Below are 8,332 nucleotides of genomic sequence, written 5' to 3' on the forward strand. Positions count from 1 at the left end.
AAACAAAGTAAATTTTCGTTGAATCCAAAAGAGCACTCACAAGCTTCAAAATCCTAATCCATGCATGGAATTCATATAGCCTTAAAATTTTAGAAGAATATAAGGAAGAGAATGAAAATAAATTAAAATGATAGGGGAATGACGACTAAAGAAAAGGGGAAAAAAACTTAAAACCTTTGTGTGACAAGTGTTACAAAGTGAATATATATGTTGGGCTAAGCCGGCGCGACCTAAAGATATCCTTAACATTGTGTTATATTGTCTACTTTGAGTCAAAACCCCGTATTTCTCCAAAAGACCTCACACCATTAAGAGATGTCTACATCTTATATTTAGGCTCCTAATATTTTGGGTCAAGTTCGTAAGGGTAAGCAAACTACGACCCGCACCTTCACGCTGCTATCGCATACTTGTCTTGCCTAACCTAGGCTCTGATACTAGTTGTTGGGCTAAACCCTTCCAAAGTTATTTTTAATATGATATGATATTATCCGCTTTGGGCTAAACCTACACGATTTTTTACAAAAGGCCTTACACCTTAGATGTAGGCTCCTAATATTTTTAACTACCAATGTGGGCCTTACACCTTACACCTAGCTCCTTTCTTTGGTACCTTAGTATTGTTTTGTTCTATTTGCATCATTCTTTGCATGATTGATATAGTGTCCCGTGTTAATTGATAATTTATGATTAATATGAATCTACTATATATATGCTTCTTGCTGCTAGAATAAAATAAAAAAAAATGCGTGTAATTACAAAGAAGTGCTATATCGAAACATGTCCTCAAATTTTCATTTCTTTTTCAATTATTAAATGCAAACATGGGGTAAGATATTCAGTGATATTTATAGGAGAATAAAGAACTACCGGTGAAATGAGATGAAGTTTGCTTGGTATGATTGTCATGACCCGAAATTCCCACCTTCGGGATCGTGATGACGCCTAACATTTTACTTGCTAGGCAAGCCAACGTTAGAATAATATTAGCCATTTTAAAATAATTTTAAATTAATTAATAACAAGAAATCCAATGCGGAAGTAAAGTCTGAAATGTAGTAAATAATCTATAATAATAGCGATGTCTAAATACCATCCCAGAATTGGTGTCACAAGTGCACGAGCTTCTAGAATAATACAAATAAAGGTCTGAATAAAATAAAGTTGTCTGAAACCAACACACATCTAAAATAAGGTAGACGGGGACTTCAGAACTGCGGATGCTGTGCAGTTATACCTCAAGTCTCCTCTGAGTAGCTGAAATCCGAGCAAGTCTATGGTACGTCGTTGGGACTAACTTCGAAATCTGTATAAGAAGTGTAGAGTGTAGTATCAATACAACCGACCCCATGTACTAGTAAGTGCCGAGCCTAACCTCGATGAAGTAGTGACGAGGCTAAGGCATGTCACTTACATTAACATGTTCGCAATAATAGTAATAACTACAATAATATAAATAAATCAGGTAACTCATTTAAATAGTTGAAGCCAACTCAACAGTCATAACCAATTATTATTTCAATCAATTTTCGTTGCAGCGTGCAACCCGCTCTCACAATATATTCATATTTACTTTTGTTGCGGCGTGCAATCCGCTCCTCCAATATATTCATTTTAATCAATTCTGTTGTGGCGTGCAACCCGGTCCCCCAATATAAACTTGTAAATAAGTATGTTGTGGCGTGCAACCCGATCCCCAATATACTTTAACAACTCATAAATGTAACAAAGATTACTCCAATAAATACCACGTTCAATGAGAAATTATTAAGCATCGAGGCATACAATAATTATAATTCATTTATGAAACAAACAATGACAAGTAGCAATTAATTATGGAAATCATGAAAAAAAAATAGGCAGTTTAATATTTAATATGCTAAATGTCAAGTAGCAATTAAGACACATAAATCAAATAAGCATATAACAATTATTGCATGAATTCAAGAATTAATATATAACACGGAATGTGGGAGAAACCATTATTATAACAATTAATTCGTGTATTAAAATAATTTATAATATTTAATAATTATGCAAAAAATTAATTTGACAAAGTATAGGCACTCGTCACCTTGCATATACATCGTTACACATGAAATTCACATAGCAAACAGTTCAAGGGTTCTATTCCCTCAAGTCAAGGTTAACCACGACACTTACCTCACTTTGCAACCAAATTTCAAGAATCCAACAAACCTTTGCCTCGCTAATTCGTGTCCGAAATCCTCGAATCTAGTCATAAACAATTCAATATACTCAATGCAAATCGTAGGAATTAATTCCATATGAATTTATAAATTTTCCAGATAAAAATCCGAAATTTATTTTAATATTCGACAGTGGGACCTACGTCTTGAATCCCGGAAAAACTCACGAAATCTGAATATCTGTTCCGATACGAATTCAACCATACAAAAATTATCGAATTCCGACATCGGATTGACTTTCAAATCTTCATTTTACATTTTTGGAAGATTTTATAAAAATTTGATTTTTCTTTCATAAATTTACGGATTCATGATGTAAATGAGTATGGAATCATGAAATATAATCATTATAGGATAAGGAACACTTATCCCAATATTTTTTCGTAAAAATCTCCCAAAAATCGTCTTACCCGAGCTCAAAATCGAAAATGGTGGAAAATGGGTCGAAATCCCATTTCTAGAACTTAAGTTCTGTTTTCGAGATTTTTACTCTTCGCAAATGCGGTTAGTGCCTCGCGTTCGCGAAGCACAAATTTGTGTTGTCGAGCATTGCCCTTCGCGAACGCGAGGGCTACTTCACGAACGTGATGCTTGCCTGGCTTGGCCTTCGCGAACGCGAAGGCAAAATTCCTGGCTAGCCTTTTTCCCTTCGCGAACGTGATGCCCTATCGCGAACGCGAAGAACAACCCCGCCTGCCTCCAGTTTCTTCTTCGCGAACGCGAGACCCCTCTCGCGAACTCGAAGAAGGAAACCATAAGCAGATTTCTGCAGTTTTTTCAAGTCCAAAAATGATCCGTTAACCACCCGAAATCAACCCGAGGCCCCGGGGACCCCAACCAAATATACCAACAAGTCCCGAAATATGATACAGACTTACTCGGGGTTTCAAATCATGTCAAACAACATCAAAATCATAATTTACACCTCAATTCGAACTTTTGAGTTTTAAACTTTTCAATTTACAAACGCTCGTGTCGAAACATGTTAAATGAATCCGGAATGAGTTCAAATTTGGCACACTAGTCATAAATAACATAACGGAGCTATTTCAATTTTTGGAATCTCAATCCGAGTCTGATATCCATAAAGTAAACCCCATGGTCAAACTTTAGAAACCTTTAGCCTTTAGATTTTTAGTTTCCGTTAAATGGTGATAATTTGAGCTAGGGACCTCTGAATTCTATTTCGGGCATACACCCAAGTCCCAAATCACTATACGGACCTACTGGAACTGTTAAAATACTGATCCTGGTCTGTTTACTAAAACTTTTGACCGAAGTCAACTCAATTGAGTTTTAAAGCTCTATTTCATATTTTAATCTATTTTTCACATAAAAACTTTTCAGAAAATTATACGGATTACACGCGCAAGTCGAGAAATGATAAATAGTGATTTTCAAGATCTTAGAACACAAAATTAATTATTAAATTTAAATATGACCTTTTGGGTCATCACATTCTCCACCTTTAAAATAAACGTTCGTCCTTGAATGGAGTTAGAAAAAGTACTTGAGCTGGTGAAAAGGTGTGGATATTTACTCATCATGTCCGACTCAGACTCCCAGGTAGATGCCTCTACCGGCTGACCTCTCTATTGCACCCGAACTGAAGGATAACTCTTAGACCTCAATTGCCGGACCTGCCGGGCTAGAATAGCTACCGGCTCCTCCTCATAAGTCAAATCTTTGTCCAATTGGACTGAGCTGAAATCTAACACATGGGACGGATCACCATAATATTTCTAGAGCATAGACACATGGAACACCGGATGAACCGCTGATAAACTAGGTGGTAATGTAAGCATGTAGGCTACTTCACCCACCCTTTCAAGAATTTCAAAGGGTCCAATATACCTAGGGCTCAACTTTTCCTTCTTTCTGAACCTCATTACACCTTTCATAGGTGAAACCCAGAGCAATATTCTTTCTCCAACCATGAATGCAATATCACGAACTTTACGGTCGGCATAACTCTTTTGCCTAGACTGAGCTGTGCGAAGTCGATCTTGAATAACCTTGACATTATCCAAGGCATCCTGTACCAAATCGGTACCCAACAACCGAGCCTCTCTCGGTTCGAACTAGTCAACTGGCGAACGACATCACCTTCCGTACAATACCTCATATGGAGCCATCTAAATGATCGACTGGTAGCTATTATTATAAGCAAACACCTCAAGTGGCAAAAACTGATCCCAAGAACCTCCAAAGTCTATAACACAAGCACGAAGCATATCTTCCAATATCTAAATAGTGTGCTCTGACTGTCCGTCTGTCTGTGGATGAAATGTTGTACTCAACTCACCCCGCGTGCCTAAATCACATTGTACATCTCTCCAAAAGTGTAAGGTAAACTGCGTACCTCGATCTGAAATAATATACGCGGGCACACCGTGAAGGCGGACAATCTCACGAATGTAAATTTTAGCTAACCGCTCTGAAGAATAGGTAACTGCCATTGGAATGAAATGTGCTGACTTGGTCAACCTGTACACAATGACCCAAACTGCGTCAAATTTTCTCTGAGTCCGTGGGAGCCCAACAACAAAATCCATAGTGATACGCTCCCACTTCCCCTCAGGAATTTCTAACTTCTGAAGCAAACCACCAGGTCTCTGGTGCTCGTACTTGATTATTGACAATTTAGACACCGAGCTACATATGCAACTATATCCTTCTTCATTCTCCTCCACCAATAATGTTACCGTAAATCTTGATACATTTTAGCGGCACCTGGATGAATAGAATACCTGAAACTGTGGGCCTCTTCCAGAATTAATTCACGAAGCCCATCCACATTAGGCACACAAATACGACCCTGCATTCGCAGAACTCTATCTTCCCTCACGACAACCTGTTTGGCATCACCGTGCCACACCATGTCCTTGAGGACAAGTAAATGAGGATCATCATACTGACGTCCTCTAATGCGCTCATATAAAGAAGATCGAGCAACTGTGCAAGCTAAATCCCGACTGGGCTCTGAAACATCTAACCTCACGAATTGGTTTGCCAAAGTATGGACATCTACAGCTAACGATCTCTCACCAACTGGAATATAAGCAAGGTCTGCCCATACTCACAGCCTTTCTACTCAAAGCACCGGCCACCACATTAGCCTTTCCGGGGTGATACAAAATGGTGATATCATAGTATTTCAACAACTCCAACCATATTCTCTGCCTCAAATTGAGATCTTTTTGTTTGAACAGATACTAAAGGCTACGATGATCAATAAATACCTCACACGAGACACCGTAGGGGTAATGCCTCCAAATCTTCAGTGTATGAACAATGGTTGCCAATTCTAAGTCATGAACATGATATTTTTTCTCGTGAACTTTCAACTGCCACGACGCATATGCAATCACCCTACCATCTTGCATCAATACTGCACTAAGCCCAATGCGAGATGTATCATAATACACCGTATAAGATCCTGAACTTGTGGGTAATACCAACACTGGCGCCGTAGTCAAAGCAGTATTGAGCTTCTAAAAGCTCAACTCACACTCGTCTGACTATCTGAATGGGGTAACTTTCTGTGTCAGTATGGTCAATGGGCCTATAGATGAAAACCCTTCCACGAACCGACGATAATAACCTGCCAAACCTAGGAAACTCCAGATCTCTGTAACTGTTGTAGGTCTAGGAAAATTCTGAACAACCTTAATCTTCTTAGGATCCACTTTATGCCTTCTGCCGATACAGCATGCCCCAAAAAGGCAATTGAGTCTAACAAAAATTTATATTTTGAAAATTTGGCATATAATTGATTATTCTTCAAAGTCTGAAGCACACTCCAAAGATGTTGTTCATGCTCCTCTCGACTACTGGAGTAAATCAAGATATCATCAATGAATACAACCATAAAAGAATCCAAATAGGGCTTGAACACCTGATTCGTCAAATCTATAAATGTTGTTGGGGCATTTGTCAGCCCAAATGACATCACTAGGAATTCGTAATACCCATACCGAGTTCGAAAAGCTATCTTAGGGACATCAGATGCCCTAATCTTCAACTGATGGTAACCAAACCTCAAATCGATCTTCGAAAATACCTTGGCACCCTGAAGCTGATCAAATAAGTCATCAATTCTTGGCAGTAGATATTTGTTTTTGATAGTGGCCTTGTTCAACTGCCGATAATCTATACACATTCGCATTGAACCATCTTTCTTATTTACGAATAATATCAGTGCACCCAGGGCGAAACACTGAGTCTAATGAATCCTTGATCATGCAAGTCTTGTAACTGCTTCTTCAATTCTTTCAACTCTGGCGGGGCCATACAGTATGATGGGATAGAAATGGGCTGAGTGCCCGAAGCCAAATCAATACATAAGTCAAAATCTCTGTCGGGTGACATTCCCGGCAAATCTGCAGGAAATACTTTTGGAAATTCATGAACAACTGGTACTGAGTCCATAGAAGAAACATCCGCACTGGGATCGCGAATATAAGCCAAATAGGCTAGACACCCTTTCTCGACCATACGCCGAGCTTTCATATAAGAAATAACCCTGCTGGTATAATAACCAGGGGTTCCTTTTCACTCTAACTGGGGTAACCCCGGCATGGCTAGGGTCACTGTCTTGGAATGACAATCCAATATAGCATGATAAGGTGACAACCAATCCATACCCAAGATGACATAAAAATCTTCCATATCAAGAAGTAAAATATCCACACTAGTCTCAAGACTATCAATAGTAATCACACATGAACGATAGATATGGTCTACTACAACAGAGTCTCCCACCGGTGTAGATATACACACAGAAGCACTCAGAGAATCACAAGGCACAACCATATATGATGCAAAATAGGAGGACACATAGGAATAAGTAGATCGTGGATCAAATAGAACTGAAACATCTCTATGGCAAACTGGAATAATACCTATGATCACAACATCAGATGACTCGACCTCAGGCCTAGCTGGAAAAGCATAAAATCTGGGTTGGGCCTCACCACTCTGAATTGAGTCTTTGGGATAGCCTCTAACTAGCTGGTCTTCACCTCTAACGGCCTGACCTTCACATCTAGTTGTCTGACCCCTACCTCTAGCTGGCTGAGCAGGCGGTGAAGCAACCGGTGCTAGTATGATGGCACGAGAATCCTGCCGAGATCTGTTACTCGACAACCTAGGGCAATACCTCATGATGTGGCCAATGTTCCCACACTCATAACACCCATTCTTATGTCGTGGTTGCTGAAGCTGAAGCTGACCCGAACGGGCCGGATAACTGCCGTAGTGACTCGGGAGTGGTGGTGCACTGATAGGAGCTGAATGTGCACTAAATGATGGTTGCCCAGAGTAAGGCATAATAAGACCGTGACTCCATGAAGCATTGGGAGATGTCTGAAGTGCTGAATGAAATGGTCTGGAAGGATGACCCCTACCAAAATTACCCTAGCCTCCAGACAAGGCACCACTGAAACTACCGAACTGATGAGGCCTCTTGTCAGACCTTTGCCCTCTCTCCTGTGTAAGAACCATCTCGATCCTCCTCGCGACATTAGCAGCCTCCTGAAAGGAAATCTCACTTTCGGTTTCCTTTGCCATCTGAAGCCTGATAGGGTGAGTGAGTCCCTCAATAAACCTCCTCACTCTCTCTCCTTTAGTAGGTAGTAAAAGGAGAGCATGACGGACTAAATCCACAAAACGGGACTCATACTGAGTAACAATCATACTTCCCTACTGTAGGCGCTCAAATTGCTTGCGGTAATCCTCTCTCAGTGTGATAGGAAGGAACTTCTCCAGAAATAGTTGCGAGAACTGTTCTTAGGTAAGTGCAGGCGATCCAACTGGTCTGGTCAATGTATAATATTTTTACCACCTCTTGGCAGAACCCGTCATCTGAAATACAACAAAATCAACCACATTGGTCTCAACTATACCCATGTTCCGCAGCACCTCATGGCAGCAATCAAGATAATCTTGTGGGTCCTCAGAAGGTGTACCACTGAAATGAACTAGAAAGAGCTTAGTAAACTTATCCAGACTCAATAAGGCCTCAAAAAATATGGTGGGCCTATCACCGGTCTATGTCGCAACAACTGGTTGAACTACCCTAACTGGCGGGGCTGCTGGAGCCTGATTCTGGGGAGCCATCT

The sequence above is a fragment of the Nicotiana tabacum genome, chromosome 9, assembly GCF_000715075.1.
Source record: "Nicotiana tabacum cultivar K326 chromosome 9, ASM71507v2, whole genome shotgun sequence".
Classification (NCBI taxonomy): domain Eukaryota; kingdom Viridiplantae; phylum Streptophyta; class Magnoliopsida; order Solanales; family Solanaceae; genus Nicotiana; species Nicotiana tabacum.